This window comes from Suncus etruscus, chromosome 14 (genome assembly GCF_024139225.1).
Source record: "Suncus etruscus isolate mSunEtr1 chromosome 14, mSunEtr1.pri.cur, whole genome shotgun sequence".
In the NCBI taxonomy this organism is placed as follows: domain Eukaryota; kingdom Metazoa; phylum Chordata; class Mammalia; order Eulipotyphla; family Soricidae; genus Suncus; species Suncus etruscus.
This window is the reverse complement of record NC_064861.1, coordinates 25,620,067-25,639,231: the sequence shown is the minus strand read 5'-3', so window position 1 is coordinate 25,639,231 and position 19,165 is coordinate 25,620,067.

The following is a 19,165-nucleotide window of genomic DNA, read 5'->3' as shown; positions in this document are numbered from 1 at the left end:
ATAGTCACATCATAGGATGAGGTCATAACAGAGCCAGCCAATCATCATTTTCCGTGTTCTGGTCTCAAAGTTACCTTTTGTGAGTGTCTAAGGGGGGCAGTGCAGATGGACTGCAGATACTCTCAGAGAAGCCCCTGGGTCAGCCCTCTCCTGTCTGACTCTGGCCTCTCCCAGGAGGGGAGGCAAAGGTTGGCTGAATGGGGGAGAGCCGGCAGGGGGGAGCAGCTAAGTCTGGGGAGGGCTGTGGGTGGGAGGGAAGCGGTGGTGCTATAAATACCTCCCAGGTAACAGGACCCGTAAATGAAGGGAGGGAATTAGTCACATTCCGTGGCGCCTTGGAGAGAGGACAGGGAGCAATGACCTGGATCCATGGAAGGGAAAAAATTAGGCTAACCTTGAGGGGGGTGGCTCGAGGCTGGCGGCAGTGCCTCTTTTGAGGGGGGCCATGGGGGTACTGGACTGGCCAGGGAGGCAGAGCCCTGTCAGGAGAGGTCTGGAGGGGGCCTGCTCCCTGCTTCACACAGGGCAGGGCGCTTTCCCAGGGTTCCCTGTTGGGGCTCAGCCCTCAGACTCGTGTGTGTGTGTGTGTGTGTGTGTGTGTGTGTGTGTGTGTGTGTGTGTCCACACCAGCCTGCAGACACCGTGTGTGTTGGGGCTCCGCCCACAGAACTTGTGTGTGTTGTATGTGCGCATATACACACCAGCCTGAAGACCCAGCGTGTGTGTGTGTGTGTGTGTGTGTGTGTGTGTGTGTGTGTGTGTGTGTGTGTGTGAGTCTAGGCTGCTTCTCTGAGCCTTCTGTTTCAGGCCACTCATGCCACCAACCTGGGATCACTGCCTGGATTCCTGCTGGTGTGTGTGTGTGTGTGTGTGTGTGTGTGTGTGTGTGTGTTGCCTGGGTTCCTGGTTCTGGAAGGAGAAGGATTCCTCTTGCCTTTTGCGGCTGGCTCCCTCCTGGGTGATGCCCATGGCCTGCTTTCCAGTCCTCAGGCTCCAGGGACTCCTCCCCCAATCCTGGGCATGTCCAGTCCCCTCCTGTGGCTCACTTCTGAGCCTTTCGGAAGGAATCAGGCCCTTGTGGCCAGCAACACTAGGCTTGGGCTAGGGGTGCACTTGCTCCTGTGGCCCTCCCCCGGGGATTCTGTCATTCAGGGGACCCTTCTTTGGCTCCCAAGCCCCAGCTAGACCCTGGCATTCTCTGCTGAGCTGTGTCCTTCCTCACCCATGAGCAGAAACAGTTTTGGGGGTGAGATTTAATTGGGGTGGCTGGAGAGAGACCTGGGGTGAAGGCATAGGTGGTGGGGCCTGGTTAGATCCTCAGTGCCACACAATCCCTCCAGCATGGGTGGGTGCGACTCTGGGGTGACCAGGCACCCCCAGCCCCCGAGTGGCCTAAGCAGCACCCCATCCTTAAACCTTCACAATGATAGAGAGGGGTTCCCTCCCTCCCTCCCTCCCTCCCCACGAAAGAGCCGACTTGAAGTCCCGCTCTCCCTGGCGGAGTGACCCTGAGTGAGTCACAAGTTCTGGCTCAGTTTCCTCCGAAGAAAGGGGTTCCAGGGTGCTCCCCCGGCGACGCAGCTGGGCGGCCCCTTCCTGCGGAGGGAGGAGGGCCCGGTGCGGCCAGGGCGGGCGGGCGGGCGGGCGGGCTGTGTCGGGGCCACCGGCCTGATGTGATCGATCGCACTGTCTGCGTCCGCGTCCGCCTCCGCTCTGGGCTGCGTCGGGGGGCCGGGGGTGGCGCTGCGTCCCCGGGTGACTCCTTCGCCGCCGCCGCAGTGGCCAGCTCGCGCCTGGCACCGAGACGGTCGGCAAATGTTTGCTGAATTAATGAGTGGGGGCTGCGGGGCGGCGGGGGCCGCGGATCCGCCCGGCTGCCGCAGCTGGGGCGCCGGTGTCCGCGTGGGCGCGGGGGGCGCCGGTGGGTGGCCGGGGGCCGCGGCGAGGGTCCCGGGGGCCCGGCGGCGCTGTGGGCAGCCCGGCGCGCCCGCTCCCTGGGGTCCCCGCCGAGCGCCTGCCTGGCTGCGGGACCCCGTTGCCAGGAGCAGTCAGGATGCGGCAGCGTCGCCATGGCAACGCGGCATCTCGAGCGCGCGCCGCCCTCCCCCGGCGCCCCGCAGTGGGCAGGAGGCCGAGGCTGGCAGCCCCTCCTGCCCGGCACGACAGCCAGCAAGCTGGGCCAGGACGCCGGAGCCTGGTGGGAGGACGAGGAGGGGGCTCCGCGCGCCTAGAGACCTTGCTTTCCCGGCCTTCCCCTTCTCCATCTGGGGAGGCAGAGGGGACCTGGACCGTGGGTGCCCTTTGAACCATGACCCTCCCTTCCCCACCGCCCCCCGTTGGGCCCTGATTTGCAAGGCCGAAGCCCGGTGGGGTTGGAGCCAGCACTGGCCAGGAGACGTCTCTGAGCTAAGTCCCAGCTGTGGACGCAGCAGGGGAGGAGGGCTGGAGCTGCTCCTGCGAGGGGCGCCGAGGCCTTGCCGGGAAGTGCCACGTGGCCCAGGGCATGAGCAGGCCCCGAGTCTGCCCGGACATCCATGCGGCTGGACTTGCCATGCTACTTCTTCCCCAGAACCCACGCCTATGGGCGCAGAGACCCTTCCTGGCAGTTCCCCGGTGCTCCCTCTCGTCCTTCCCCATCTACCCAGTGCTGCTAAGTACCCATAGCTGTGTCTCAGTAGCCCTGTGCCTGCCTGCTACATTGAAAGAGAGGGGCCGTAGAGATAGCATGGAGGGAAAGCTTTTGCCTTGCCTGCAGAAGGTCGGTGGTTCAAATCCCAGCATCCCATAGCGTCCCCTGAGTCTGCCAGGGGCTATTTCTGAGCATAGAGCCAGGAGTAACCCCTGAGCGCTGCCGGGTGTGACCCAAAAACCAACCAAAAAAAAAAAAGTTTCTCGGCCCTTCCCAATTGCCCATCAGGGGCCTTCAGGTGCTTCTTTCCAGGTTCATCGTAGTGTCCCTTTCTGAGCCCTGCGGCCCCCAGGACCTGCCTCATAGCCCATCAGTATGTTACTGCACAGTCTAGAGGCTCCAGTCCCCTCCCAGCACTCCTATTCACCTAGTATTAGTCCCCAGGGCTACGCAGCTGCTGCCCAGGGTTTGCTCCATTCCGGGTTAAGCCTCCTTCCTGCCGGCTCAGGTCCCAGTCCCTGCTCAAACCAGGCTGCAGTGCTCCTGGCAGCCAGGAGGGGGCGAGCGCAGTTGCCCAAGACACAACCAAGCACGGGCGCGGCCAGGCTCGAGGGGCTGCGTCCCAGGCCCCTTGTCTTCCAGAGCCGGAGCCTGGGCCTGCGTCCAGGGTAGGGCTTCATTTCGGAGAAGTCCTGCTGGAACCGCACCCCACGCCTAATCCTCTCTTAGCCCCTCCAGCTGCAGGCTTTTGCTTAGTGGCTTCGACTTTGGCGGGCGCCAGCGCCCTCTGGTGGCCGCGTAGCGACGCAGCTCCCTGGGCACTCGGGCAGGGCGGTGCTTGCCTTCGCCTTTCAGCCTCCCAGTTTATTTGGCCGGCCTGGAACTGGGGTAAGGACGGGTCTGTGGGTTGTTGATAACCCAGACCCTCTGAGGCTTAGGCAGAGGGATTGGAGTCTGGGACAAAAGAAGAACATTGAAGTCCTGGGAGACAGTACAGGGATTTGCTCTCTGGTACCAAACTGTCCCCCACCCCAGTATCACCTGATGCAGCCCTGCAGGGCCCTCTCCCTGCTGGGGAGACCCAGTAACCCCTCTTGCTCCCATTGCTGGATCAGAGCAGCGCTGTGTCCTCAGGTCCTTGCAATCAGCCTCCCTCCAGGTTGGCTGACAATCACAGGGAGAGGCTGGGACCTCCTGAATATGGCTTGGAGAATTCCCTCCCTCCTCCCCAAAAAAACCACTGGCTAGGTGTTTGGAATTGAGGACCTCCTGGGGGAGGGGCTCTGGGAACAGAATAGTGGTGGGGTGACAGAGCCCAAGTCTGTAGAAATGGTTTTTTACTGGGGCTGCTGTCTGCAGAGGCCAAGGGGTGAGGATTGTGGGGGGATGCTGGTGGTTGGCACCACATTTCTTTTTTTTTTTTTTTTTGGTTTTTGGGTCACACCCGGCAGCGCCAGGGGTTACTCCTGGCTCTATGCTCAGAAATCGCTCCTGGCAGGCACGGGGAACCATATGGGACGCCGGGATTTGAACCACGGACCTTCTGCATGAAAGGCAAACGCCTTACCTCCATGCTATCTCTCCGGCCCCGGCACCACATTTCTATTCCTGGCCAGGCAGCTCTGACTCCTTAAAAGCAATAACAAGATCCCAAGTACTGTGTCTATCCCCTGTGGACCTACACCCCATCATCAGCAATCCTGGAGGTGTGGGGGTGCTCGCTCCCCTCTCACCATCCAAGGTTCCCCCTCCCATGTTGGGTATATGGGTAGAGCGATACCAGGAGGGGTTCAGGCAGCCTTCCTCAGTCTGTCATAGAGTCAAGGATCTTGCTTGGAGGAACAGTGAGGGTCAGATATGTGATTTTTTTTCTTACCATTTGGTTTTTGAGCCACACTGCCTTGCTCAGGGCTTACTCTGTCTCTTCACTCAGGGATCACTCTTAGCAGGGCTTGGGGGACCATATGATGTGCTGGGGATTAAACCTGGGTTGGGTATATGCAAGGCAAGCACCTTCCCTAACGTACTCTCTTCGACCCCAGAGGTGTGATTTTCTTTTTCTGCATATTCTAGGCCATACCTGGTGGTGCTCAGGGGCTACTCACACCCATTGCAGTGCTCAGAGGCCTTAGAGGTGCAGGGGGTTGAATCTTTTTTTTTTTTTTGGGCCACACCCGGTAACACTCAGGGGTTACTCCTGGCTATGTGCTCAGAAGTTGCTCCTGGCTTGGGGGACCATATGGGACACCGGGGGATCGAACCGCGGTCTGTCCAAGGCTAGCACAGGCGAAGCAGGCACCTTACCTCTAGCGCCACCGCCCGGCCCCAGGGGGTTGAATCTTGACCCTTTAAGCAATCTTCCTGGTCTCACAACTTCTCTTTCCGCTTTCATCATTATTGTGATGCGGTTGTGTACATGCCTGGCTGTGGTGCAGTCTGCATGGTGCTCACCAGGGGCTCATCCAGTGATCACCTGATGTTGCGGTGCCTGTACGTGTGCATACATTAGTCATGGTGCTCACCTTCACTCACAACTGGCAGTGGTGCCCACACAATTGTTGGCTGCAGTGTTCTCATTTTGTTCCAGGTTCCATGCTTGAGTTGAGGTACTTGCACAGTGAAGCCCTGGAGAGGGGGTGGCTGCTGACTGCAGGGTTTTCAGAGCGGGGTGGATGGTGGCATCTGAAGATGGCCCTGGGGCCTTCAATATCAAACTTGTGACCCCAGTCTGGCCAGGCAGGGCCTTTTTGATCACGGAGTCATTCCCAAGTTCCCAGATATGTGAGTCTGTGGCTAATTTCTGGTATGGTGTCAGGCTGGCAGACCTGCACAGCAGACAGTGAGGAATTCCCCTTAGAGGCCACCCCTCTGTATCCTCATTGTATGGTTGGGAATTTGGAGGCAACCTGGAAGGGAAGGAATGTTCCAGGATTACCCAAGAGCTACTGTGCTGGGGGCAGATCTGCTAGGCAACAAACAATCCTGGTGTGGTCAGATCTGAGACTTGCTGGGATATGTGGGCAAACCCCTTTCTCCCATCTCTTTCCCCTCTTCTCTGTATTCTTTTTCTTCTCCCTCCTTTCCCCATCCCTTCCCTCCCCTCTCTTCTTCTCCCTTTCCCTCCCCTCCTTTCTCATCCTTCCCTCTCTCTCCTTTCCCTATTCCTCTTCTCTCCTTTCCCCTCCTCACCTCTCCTTTTTCTTGAACACATTTGGAGGTGGTCAAGGCATACTCATGCCTCTGTGCTCAGAGATCACTCCTGGCAGAGCTCAGGGAAACATATGGGGTTGAACCTGAGTTGGTCGCTTGTAAGGAATTACCCTACCCACTGTACTATCTCTCTGGCCCCACCACTTCTCTTTTTCCTTTGTAAATAAATAGTAGTGATCCTAGGTTCAGTAGTTCTGTGAAAGAACCGTAATTCCTCTGTGCTGTACCTGGTGACTCAGCACTTGGGATCTAGAGGTTCTGACCCTAGATTAGCAGTGACTCCCTGGCCCAGCTTCTGCAGGGAAGCTTCTGCGCTCCCCAGGTGTGTGTGTGTGTGTGTGTGTGTGTGTGTGTGTGTGTTTCCGTTTATCTGTGTGTGTGTGTTTCTGTTTCCCAGCATCTCTGTGGGGCTGTGGCTAGAGGCAGAGGGAGGACCCATGTGACCTTGGACTGTCATGGGTCAGACATGACAAGGTTCCTGGATCAGATTTCCAGCCACCTGGGAGGCTGAGGGGCAGCTGATGAGGAAGCCTGTGTTGTGGCCCGGGCAGCTGGACTTGGGGATCTTGCCTTGGACCTGGGCCTTTCCTGCAAAGGGACTATCCAAGGGCAGGAAGGAAGGAAGCAGGGAGGGGAAGAGGCTGGGAGCATGTTCTCCCTGGTGTTAATGAGGAAGGGGACCATTTGGCCAGGCTGAGGCCACATTGTGCCTGGGCACCCTACAGACAGTCTGGATACATGTTGTGGTGTGGCTGGGGTCAGTGAGGGGGCCCGAGTCCCCCCCCCCCATGCATGTGGAACAAGAACCCTACCTTCCAGGGCTAGAAGGGTGGTCAGGCAAAGGGCCATAGAGCTGGGGACAGGCAGGTGTGTGTGCGGCCCAGCTCCCAGACCTGCTCTGTGAGGCCAAAGGGACCCAAGTGGCACCCTGGAGCAGCTATTGTCCAGCCCTAGCTGGACAGGAACTAGAGCCTGCTTGTTATGAGGGATACATAGCCACAGGGTTACAGAGGTGGAGGTGAGGCAGGTGCTCAGGCATGTGATAAGCGGGGAGGTTTGAAGGTTTGGGTCAGCGCCAAGACCCAAAGGGAATATGTGTTTATGTTAACCAGGAGAAGGGGCTGAGGGTCTCACAGCAGACAAACTCAGGGCTGGAGGGTGATGTAGCTGGATGGCTGGATGGGTCATATTGCAATGGATGGAGATGCCCCGAAGTGATGGGCCGAGGCCCTGGGGTGCAGGCATAGGGGCTGTGGACTTTATCCTGAGGATGCTCAGATAAAATCATAGGCAGGGCTGACATGGGGATTTGGGGATAGAACCCAGGTTGGTCACGTAACAAAGCAAGCAAGTTCCTTACCTACGCTGTACTATTTCTCCAGCCCCAATTTGTAGATTTTGTTTTTTGGGTCACACCTAGTGGCACTCAGGGGTTACTCCTGGCTCTGTGTTCAGGATTCACTTCTGGCAGGGAGACTATATGGAATGCTGGGGATCAAACCTGGATTGGCCTCATGCCCTATCCACTGTGCTATAGCTTTGGCTCCAAGATTTTGAAATAATTTAAAATTGAAATAAAATCCAGGTCCAATGAAGCAAAGCAAGTATTGTACCACTGAGCCATAGCCCCTGGTCCCCCGTGCCTTTTTATTTTCTTTTCCTCCAAATTAGTTTTATCTCTGGGGCTGGAGAGATAGATAGTACAGTGGGTAGGGCATTTATCTGCCTGGCATGTCACCCACTGGTTTAATCCTCAAAAACCCATATGGTCTCTGAGTCACTGCCAGGAATAATTCCAGAGTGCTGAGCCAGGAGTAACCTCTGAGCATACCCCGATATAAAAAATGCCCCCTCCCCATTTTATCTTTGATCTGTGTTTGTAGGGAATAGGATAGCATTTGTAGTGGGGCGGTTGGTAGCAGCTGCATGCCTGTGCTCCCTTGTGTACCAATGAGCAGGTGGGCACCATTGGACCCAGGGGCTGGGGGCCTGTTGTAAGTGTGTTTTACTTGTGGGGGAGGAAGCCCCAGTAGTGACAGGCTCGAGAAGCCACATTTTCCGTTTCTAGTGAGTCTTGCAAATAGCAGGAAGAAGGCCCAGCACATTGTGGAACACGAGGGACAGAGGAAGGCCTGTCTCTGCCCTCCCTGCTCTTGTTTCCCTGGAATACACCGGCACTGAGAGCGCTGACCGTGACAACACCGGGAACGGCGGGTGTTACCACGGATCGTGCCCTTATCAGGAAGACTGAAGGGAGACTGTTGCATGATGTTTGCAAATCCAGAAAATGGACACAGGTGATTAGTTTGTGTAGGTTTTCTCAAGAAGTGAAGTACATCTGTGTGGCTCCGAGCTCCAACTTACAAGTATAATATCAGTGATTCTGCTGTACACGATCTGCCTTTATCTTTGCATTGAAAGTGGGCATTGAACAGCCAGACAGTCCAAGGATGAAAGTGCTATCCTTAAATGTATACGGCCTGTTGTTGTTGTTGTTGTGTTTTGTGAGCCACATCTGTGTTCAGGGGTTATTCCTCATTGTGTTATCAAGAATCAGTCCTGATGATTCTCAGAAGATCGTATGAATGTTGGGGATCAAACGGGAGTCAGTCCTTTGTGCAAGCAAAGGCCCTCCAGCTGTGTCCTTCTCTTCAACCCAGTAACCAGGCCTTTTGACTCCGAACCATAGAGTCCCCCACCCTACACGATACACCTTCAGGTATGAGCAACCTCTGCAGATAGCTTATCATTCTCTAAAAAACTGAGACTCTCTGGAGGAGGCTCAAGATGGCTGGGGAGCCTTCTCTCCCAGGCCAAATCAAAAACACAGGAAATGGTCATTATGAAGATAAAGATGAATCCAAAATTTGTACTAGTCCTTCACCCTTTCACAGGCTAATGATGTCATTCTAATGACGTTACAGTCTCCCCCATCTCCCATCCTCACCCCCCATTACAGGTATAAAGAGCCCCCCTGGAGGTGGCTCAGCAGGAGCAGGAGCCTCACAAGTTCGGACCTGGGATCCAGCAAAAATCAAAATGGGTCTGGAGGCAATATAGCACATCAGGACAGAGCTCTTCCCTTGCAAGTGGCTGACGCAGGGTTTGATCCCTGGCATCCCATACGGCCCCCTAAGTACTGCCAGAATATTTCTGAGTGCAGAGGTCAGGAGTAACCCCTGAATATTTCTGAGTGTGGCCCAACAATTTAAAAAACAAATTTACTCAAGGTCAGATGAAATTTGTATGTAGATTAAAACTGGGGCAGGGGGAGATAGTGCACAGGGCTAGTTAGTGTGATGCCTCACACCTCATGGTCCCTAGGGCACTGCCAGGAGTGACCACTCAACCCAACCCAGCACAAGCTTGCAATAACCTCTGAACACTGCCAGGTGTGGCCAAAACAAACAAACAAAACACAAATGAAATAAAAATAGACTGTGTGGAAGGGGAGATACCTGATTATATGCTTCCCTTTATGTTGGCCACCTTTAGTATCAGCCACTGCCCCTTTCTTTTCTCACTGTGCTGTGGGGCCCCTTCGTGTGGTGGCTGTGATGGACGGGAACCTGGACATGTGGAGTCTGTGCTGTGTCATGTCAGGCCTCATCCCTGGAGTGTTCTTGATATTTCAGTTTGTTTTGTTTTTGGGCCACACCAAGCTATGCTCAGGGACTGCTCTAGCTCTGAGCTCTGGTATGCTCATTTCTGGATTTGCTTAGGGAACATTGTTGGTTCTGGGGACTGAACGCCAACCTCAGTTAGGTAGAACCATCTCTGGGACCCTCCCTAGCCTTTTGTTGTTGTTTGTTTTTGAGCCACACCTGGTGATGCTCAGAGGTTACTCCTGGCTCAAGGTGTACTTCCTGGCACTAGGAATCAATTCTGGTGGGGCTTGGGGGCCATCTGAGATGGAGGGCATCAAACCTGTGTTGGTCACATGCAAAGCAAAGTATTATCACTCTGTCCCCTTCTCTTGCCTTTGAACTGAAGAACTTAGTGTTTTCACTGTGCTGGTTGCCCAGGTGTCTACTGTTGGATGGGGGAAGCTGTTGGAAGCTGGGACATTCCCTCTGGGATGTAGACTGTGCTGTGAGGGACCCTGTTCCCTGGAGAATACAGACAGGAGTGTGTGTGTTTGGGGGTAGCTTCCTTTTGTATAGTTTCCAGCGGGTGAGCCCCAGACCCCTCTGTGTCTGGATAAGGGTGGTTAGTTCAAGACATCAGCCTGCACTCAAGGATGTCTTAGTTGCCAGCAGGTCCTTGGGGTTTCTGACATCACCCTTAGGTGGGGCTCCCCAAGGACCGTCAGATGCTATTGTGGGGTCAGCATAAGCTTCTGAGTATAGGTGTAGCTAGGTGAGGGAGAGGAGCTGGCTTCTCCTTCTGGCCTTGCTTTTGGTGGGGGGAGGCAGTGAAAGGAGGAGTGGACACTTGCAGCTGGCTGGAGCTTGGTGGGGGGTAAGACTCTCCTTATAACTTGGGTCCCATGGCTGGGAGGTAGGCCAAGAGCAGGCAGTGGATAACTCTCTCTCCCATTTTCTGTTTCTTGAATTTTGAAAACCGCCTGGCTGTGCTCAGAGCTTACAAGTGCCTTTCTCAATGGTACTATCTCTCCTGTCTCCCCCTCTTTACCTCTGAACCCAAACCTCCAACTCACCTCAGTATCTCTGACCCTCATCCTTTAAGCTTGGCTGCCTGGTTCCTTCACTGTGCATAGTTGCTGATGCTCTCTGACTGATCCACAGGAAGCACATAGTGAGGGACTGTGACCCATCCATGTCCACTCCCGAATGCTCACTTGGGAGCCGGTGAAGAGAACATGGGGCCTTCCTGCCCTCCCCTGGGCCTGTATTTCCTCTACCTTGCTTCCCCTTCCTCTCTCTGCTGCTTGTCCAACATGTCAGGCTCATGCTCACTTCAAGACCTTTAAGGCACTAGCTCTTCTCTGCAGAAATTTCCTGGAATTTTTTTTTTCCTTCTCAGTTCTGGTGATCAAACCTAAGGACTATTCCTAGGCTCAATGCTCAGGAGTGACCCACTCAGGCAAATGGCTTTATTTATCTGTTTGTTTTTGGGCCACATTCAGCAGTGCACATGGCTTACTCTTGACTCTGCACTCAGGAATCACTCCTGGATGTGCTCAGGAAACCATACGAGATGCTGGAGATTGAACCTAGGTTGTTCACATGCAAGGTAAATGCTCTACCTGCTGTGCTATTACTCTGGCCCCTGCATATGCTTTTATTTCATATTTTTTGTTTGTTTTTTTGGGTCATAACCCAGCTGCGCTCAGGGGTTTACTCCTGGCTCTATGCTCAGAAATCGCTCCTGGCAGGCTCAGGGGACCATATTGATGTGGGGATTCGAACCACTGTCCTCTGCATGCAAGGCAAATACCCTACTTCCCATGCTAGTCTCTCCGGCCCCATATTTCATTTTAAGTTTTTTGAATCACACACCCTGTGGTATTCAGGGGTTAATCCTGGCTCTGTACTCCAGGGGTCATTGTTGGTGGTGCTCAGGGGACAATTGGATGCTAGGAATTAAGTATTGGGTGAGCTGCATGCAAGGCAAGTGCCCTACCTGCTGTGTACTGCTCAGGCCTCTTTATGCTTTATTTTTTTTACTTTTCGACGAGGCATAGGCTTTCATCCTGGGGCCTCATCCCCAGCCACATTTCTTGGATTCTGGTATAAATGGTACCCTCCTCCAGGTACCTCACAGCCTAGCTGGTTCTCAGCAATTGCCACCTTATTAACAACACTTTTTGTAAGTGCCGTAACTCTTTGGTGGGGTTATTTAATAGTATAAAAAAAAATATTCATGTAGGGCTTTGGACTATATCTGTCCGTGTTTAAGGGTTATTCCTGTCTCTGTGCTGAGGAGGGAAACCTGATGGTTCCCAGGGTTGACCCAGGATTGAAGACATTTCCTTCACTCCTATGCTGTCTCTCCAACTCACAAATTATTTTTTTTCTTTTGTTTTGTTTTTGGGTCACACCCAGTAGTGCTCAGGGGTTACTCCTGGCTCTATGCTCAGAAATCGCTCCTGGCAGGCTTGGGGGACCATAATGGATGCCGGGATTTGAACCACCATCCATCCTGGGTCTTCTGCATGCAAGGCAAACACCCTACTGCTGTGCTATCTCTCTCTAGCCTCTCACAAATTATTCTTATTTAAAAAATTGTAGTTTAGTTAATTATTACAGTAGTGTTAATTTTCATGGTATTGATGAACAAAATTGCTGCACCAAAGTGCCCCAGAGCCCCGTCTCTGTCCTCATGTCTCCTCTGGTCCACCTCTTCCTTCCTCCCCTCTGCTTGTTTTAGGGATAATTTTAGCTTTGCAATCAGAAGCCAAGGATTCATTCCCCCGTCCTTATCGTCTGTTTCTTTGTTTTGTTTCTCTGGTGCACCACAGATGAGTGAGATCATCCAGAAAATTTTCTCCTTTTAACATTTAACAATATATATATATTTTTTTGTTTTGTTTGGTTTGTTTTTGGGGCCACACCCGGCCATTGCTCAGGGTTACTCCTGGCTGTTCTGCTCAGGAAATAGCTCCTGGCAGGGCACGGGGGACCATATGGGACACCGGGATTCGAACCAACCACCTTGGGTCCTGGATCGGCTACTTGCAAGGCAAACGCCGCTGTGCTATTCTCCGGGCCGCCTTAACACTATAGTTAACATTATATATATTTATCATTTTGCTTAACTTTCATGCCCTCTGTTTGCCTTGTACACAGTCAACCCAGGTTTGATCCCCAGCATCCTGTGAGCTCCCTTGAGCACTGCCAGGAGTGATTCCTGAGAGAAGAACCAGGAGTAACCCTTAAACATTGTCAGGTGTGGCTCCCAAACAAAAAATAAATAAATGCCCTCTATTTCCATCCATATCAACAGATGGCATGAATTAATCTTTTATTACAGCTGCATAGTATTCTATTATGTACATATACCACAATGTCTTTATCCACTCAACTGTCAATAGATTTTTGTGTTGTTTCCACATCCTGCCAATTGTTTAAGCATGGCAATGAACATTGCTCTGCACACATTGTTTCAAATTGTTTTATTTTAGGGGGGATAGATGTCAAGAAATAGAGTTATTGAGTTATATGCAAGTTCTACTTTTAGTTAAAATATTAATTTAGGTTTTTGACTTTGTAGCCCACCTCTATGATGCTCAGGGGTTACCTCCTCCTGACTCTGCACTCAGGGGATAGTTTCTAGGCAGGGCTTAGGGAACCATTTGGAATGTCAGGGCTCGAACCCAAGTTGGTTGCCTGGAAGGCAAACAGCCTCCCTCCTGTGCTATCTCTTCAGCCCCTTGAGGTTTCTCAAGACATCTCTGTATTCTTCCAGAGAGACTGAGCTGGATCACCCTCCCACCAGCAGTGAATGAAGGTTTCTTTTTCTTGTTTGTTTTGTTTTTTTGGGTCACACCCGCAGCGCTCAGGGATTACTCCTGGCTCCATGCTCAGAAATTGCTCCTGGCAGGCTTGGGGGACCATATGGGATGCCAGGATTTGAACCACTGTCCTGTGTCTAAGGCAAATGCCTTACTCTTGTGCTATTTCTCTGGCAGCAAATGAAGGTTTCTTTCTCACCACAGAACAATTCCGACCTCTGATTGATACTGGGTGAGATATCACCTCATTGTCATCTTGATTTGCATTAGACAGTATGCCATTTTAAAATTATGTGAAGGTGAATACGTTGTTCCTCTTGTCTTATTTTTTGGTCCATTTTTTGGGTTATACTTGGTGGTGTTCGAGACTTACTTCTGGCTCTTTGCTCAGGGATCACTTCTGGTGGGCTTGGGGATTATATTTGGTGTGGAGAATGGAACCTGGATCTGTCCTATGCAAGCCAAGTGCTTTAGTCTCTGTTCTGTCTCTCAGGCCTGAGTACTTTTCATAGGCTACCGGCTGCTGGCTTTCCTCTTTAAGAACAATAGTGTCTGCTCCTCTCCTTCCTCCATTTTCTGATGTGGTTGTTGGTTTTGTTGTTCCTTTTGAGTGTGGGGGAGAAGTTTGGGTGTCCTTCCCACTCCCGTAGGCTTGGAGCTGCAGCAGGTGGTCACCTTGGCTGGCATGTCCTGGGCATCCTCAGTGACCTGCGGCAGATGTGGTCCTCGTTCCCCGGACACAGTACTGCTCTCACTGTGCTCCCAGTGAAATGGTCTCACGGGATGGAACAGGCAAAGAGAATTTTGATCACGGTTTTAGTTTATGGTCTTAAATTGTGGTGAGATATGTGCAGCATACAAATTGGCTTCACCATTTGAAGCGTAGGTCCGTGCTGCCCATCCCTTCTCACTGCTGCACTGTGAGAACTGGCCCCCACACTGCAGGTCCTGGGCTCTCCATCCTCAGAGTGCTGCTGTCTTGTCCATCTATCCCCAGGAGGGCAGCAGCTTTCTCTCCCTCTTCCCCCACCCCTAGCAACCACCATGGTACCTTCCGTCTCCATGAATGGAGACCAACCTAGAGATCTCAGATCAGCGGAATCACTGATTCTTTGTCTTTTAGTTGCTCAGTCAGTTACTTAGTGTGATTTTATGAATGTTCATCCTGTCTCAGCAAGTATCAGTTTCCTGCTTATGGTTGCTTTGTTTTGGGGCCACACCCAGTAATGCTCAGATCTTACTCCAGCTCTGAACTCAGGGATCAGTTCTGGCTGTGCATGATGGTACCATATATGGGTACTGAAGCTTGAACCTGGGTAAACTTCAGGCAAGGCAAGCACCCTATCAGCTTACACTATCTCTCTGTCCAATGTTCTGATTAAACATTTAAAAAATTATTTATTTATTGTTTACTTTTTGTTTGTTTGTTTGTTTGTTTTTGTTTTTGGGTCATACCCGGCGGTGCTCAGGGGTTACTCCAGGCTTTGCTCTCAGAAATTCGCTCCTGGCAGGCTGGGGACCAATATGGGATGCCGGGATTCAAATCCGAGTCTGTCCCAGGTTGGCTTTGTGCAAGGCAAATGCCCTACTGCTGTGCTATCTCTCCGGCCCTCTATGTATTTACTTTTTAAATTGCATAATTTATCATACTATCAATGGTTGGGTTTCATGAACATAGCACTTCAAATCACACCCACCACCAGAGTGTCGGTTTCCCCTCCCACATTTTTTCACAGTCCCCCTCCCTTGCTTACCCTACCTCTGTGCCCTCCACAAAAACCCCACTCCCCCCGCCCACTGCTATGCTAAGCTCAGTTCTGTAAACCAGTTCTTAGATATTGTTGTATAGGGCTGTCTTGCTTTTTCTTCTTCTGGTGTTTGGGCCATAGCCACCGTCGCTCCGGTTTACTCCTGACTCAGCAATCAGAAATTACTCCTGCTTGCTGGGATCAAACCTGGGTTGACTGCGTGCAAAGCAAATACCCTACCCCTGTGCTATCCCTCTGGTCGCCCAACCTGCCTTGCTTTTTTTTTTTTTTTTTTTTGGTTTTTTGGGTCACACCGGTGGTGCTCAGGGGTTATTCCTGGCTGTCTTGCTCAGAAATAGCTCCTGGCAGGGCTCGGGGGACCATATGGGACACCGGGATTCGAACCAACCACCTTTGGTCCTGGATCGGCTGCTTGCAAGCAAACGCCGCTGTGCCTATCTCTCCGGGCCCCTGCCTTGCTTTTTGAAGATGGAATAATACTCTGTGTTGTGAAACTATATCTAGATTTTCCTTTCATCTAACATTTGGGTTACTTCCACTGCTTGACTCTTGTGAATAATGCTTGTAAATGAGAGGTGTGCCACATCTCTCTCTTTCTGTTTTTGGGTCATACTCAGTGGAGATCAGGGATTTCTCCTGGCTCTGTGCTCTGGGATCACTTCTGTCAGTGCCCAGGGGGAACTTATGCAATGCCAGGGATCAAACCCAAGTAGCCGTTTGGAGGCAAGTGCCCTACCTGCTGTACTATCACTTGGGCCCACCCACAGTCTCTGACACCCAGTTCATACATACATATCCAGAGACAGGAAGTTTGTGGATCATCTGGCAATTCTGCTTAAACATTTTTGGGTTTTGGTTATTCAGGAGTTACTCCTGGCTCTTTGCTCAGAAATCAGCCCTGGCAGGCTCGGGGGACCCAGATAGGATGCTGGGGGATTGATTCTGGGTGGGTTGTGTGCAAGACAAATACCCTCTCCACTGTGTATTTCACTCTAGTCCCTTTGTTTAGGCAATTGTCCCATGATCCTGGGGCTTTTCCTCCTGATGCTTAACAGTGCTTTTGTGGCTGCTCATGTCTGGAGGAGTGGGGTGTGGGTGCGGAAAGTACAACTGGGTAGGCCAGAAAGCAAACCCAAAGCTTTGCACATGGGCCACATTCCTGGCCTTACATTAATGTTTTGAGGTTCCTTCTACTCTTGTTTCTAACTGTCCCACTAGAGTTCTGGGTTCTTTACCCACACTTTCTTGTCCCCTTTAAAAAGTCCTCATGGGTGTGGGGTCATGCTGGCTATTTGAGTTTGCAGTTCTCTGAGATGAGGACATGGCTTTGTAGGAAAGTGTTTCATAGCATGGGAGGCCAGGTAGCCCCGGGTGGGAAGTGTGGTTGGTTGATTCGAGACCTAAGGGGAATGGGGGGAGCCTGCCCCGGAGAGGGTGTTGTGGGAGGATTTGTTGGGACCACGGTGACTAAGGCCAAGGGGATGGTGGTAAGGTGAGGAATTGAGGGTGGTGGTGGGACAGGAGAATGGGTTAGAAGAAAGCCGGAGCCGATTGATTGTCCTGGTACTTTGAGAGACTGTGGGGCTCAGGATGGTCTGTGCCGGTGGGTGTACAAGGCACTGGGCTGCGAGGGTGTTCACATGTGCTTAGGCTTGCATCGTATGAGGTGCTGCGTTTCTGGCTCCAACCACTGGCCTGGAACCAGCAAAAAAGCCTGTGTGTGCGTGTTGAGGTTGACCTTCAAAAATGGACATTCAGACTCTTGCAGTTTGCAGACAAAGCTGTTCCTATCCAAGCGGGGAGATGACTCAGCCTTAGACTCGGGGACCCCTGCAGGCTGCTGCAGTAACTGGAAGGGGCCGCACGGGGGCAACCGAGGAAGCCAAGTACTCGGAGGAGAAGGAGGAGGAGGTGGCTAGGAGGGAGGAGGTAGGCGGGGTTCATTTCTGCCTCATGGGAGTTGCATGAGAGGACTAAACCCAAGACTGAAGCCCATCGCCTTGGTGCTTAGACGGACGTCCTAATAAACCTTGAAAGTGGAGTCATTTGCTCCAGGGCTGTGAGGCAGGGGATTCTGGCCAGGCCTGCCTAACCTCTCAGCTCTGCCCAGCTGCTCCCCGCCCTGTCCTGAATGATGCTCCTTGCCAGGCAGGCCAGTGTGGATTTGATCTAATCTTTGCTCTTGCCCCAGGCTCCCTTTCTCCATCTTAGAGTACCCTTCCATCTTATATTTATTATTATTATTATTATTATTATTATTAGGTTTTGGGGCCACACCAGGCAGCACTCATGGTTACTCCTGACTCTGCACTCAGAAATCACTCCTGGCAGGCTTGGGGTACCATATGGGATGCTGGGAACCGAACCTGGATCAGTCCTGGATTGGCTGCATGTAAGGCAAACGCCCTATTCTCTAACTTCATATTTATTATTATTATTATTATTATTTTGGACCATACTGGCATTGCTCAGAGCTTTCTTCCCTTTTTGGGGGGGGAGGGTTCACACCTGATGGCACTTAGGGGTTACTCCTGGCTCTGCACTCAGAAATCTCTCCTGGCAGGCTCAGGGGGACCTTATGGGAAGCTGGGAAGTCGAACCACCTTCCACCCTGTGTTGGCTGCTCTTCAGCCTCTATCGGCTGTACTATCACTTCAGTCCTCGCTCAGAGCTTTCTTCTGACTTTGTTCTCAGGGAATCACTCCTGGTAGGACTCAAATGGACCATTTGGGTACTGGGAATCGAACCCAGGTTGGGCAGCTTGCAAGGCAAGCTCCCACCCTACTGTGCTATCACTCCAGCTCTACATTTGCATCTTAAGCAGGGAACACCCTGGGCAGCCAAGCAGGGATGAGGAGTCCACTGAGATCCCTGGATGAGAGATTTGGGCTCCAGGGTGAGCTAGAGATGGTCAACATGGTAGCAGGCACCCTTGGGACCTCAGCCTTCTTTCTATCTTCCCCATAGGCCCGAGGCTGAACTATAGCATCTTAGGAGCTGGCTGTGGTTTGGCATGTTTCAGGGACCCCAGTCATCTCAGTTGAATGGTCTTGGGGACCGGTGTGCTGGGGAACATCAGGGTCTCCTTTGCCCTCATCAGCTTGGCTCTGGTAGTTGCATCACCCTGGAGGAAAACACATGGACAGTTTGTGCTGGGCAGTTGGTGATAGGCACAGAGAATAGGCTGGAGCCTTGCCTAGTTGGGTAGAATCAAGCTTTGCTTCTGTTTTCTCCAGCTACAGGGTTTGGCCAGATGCATGTGGCAGGTTGAGGGGCCAGGAGGACCAAGGCTGTGACTTCTTTCTCACAAAGACTTCCTGGTGGGGGCCAGAGAGATAGTAATAGAGGTTTATGGCATTTGCCTTGCTGCAGAAGGTCAGTGGTTCGAATCCCAGCATCCCAAATGGTCCCTGAGCCAGCCAGGAGTGATTCCTAAGCGTAGAGCCATGAGTAACTCCTGAGTGCTGCCAGTGTGACCCCAAAAACCAAATACTGAAAACAAACAAACAAAATCCAAAGACTTCCTGGTCCCCTCAGTCAGAGATGACTTCTGGATCCTTAGGTCAGTGGAGTGAAAAACTTACTTGAGTTGTCGTGGGTCCCCTCAGGGACGCTCCATCTTCTCTGTGTCAGCCTAGAAGTTTCCTTGAACCTACTGATGGCCGGTGGTGAGTGCCACTGTGCTTTCCCACCTCATGTGAATGGGGGGGCTGGTGTCCCCCACAGCAGGGGCACAGCTGCCAGAGGAGGCCACCGGCCTGTGTTGAGGTGCCTGGCACCCTGCCTTTCTGCCTGGCTGTGCTCATTTCCACACCCCTCCCGGAGATGTCCCACCCCTCCACCTCCTGGGCAGTGCTTTTGTTCTCAGCATACAATAAAATCCATCTCTGCTGGAAGAGAAATGAGAAAATAGGAGAAATGAGGAAAGAAAGAGAGGCACACAGTGGTCCCACTGCTCAGAGACTCACCCTTATTGCTCTGTGGGGGATGTCCGCTCAGTGTGACACCAATGTGATTGTTAAAATAAATGGGGGGCCATGAAGGGAGTCCAAGCTCTGCAAGTAGGAACCTCAGATTCCATCCCTGAGCACCTCTGGAAATGACTCTTTTTTCTTTTGGCCACATCAGTGGTACTCAGGG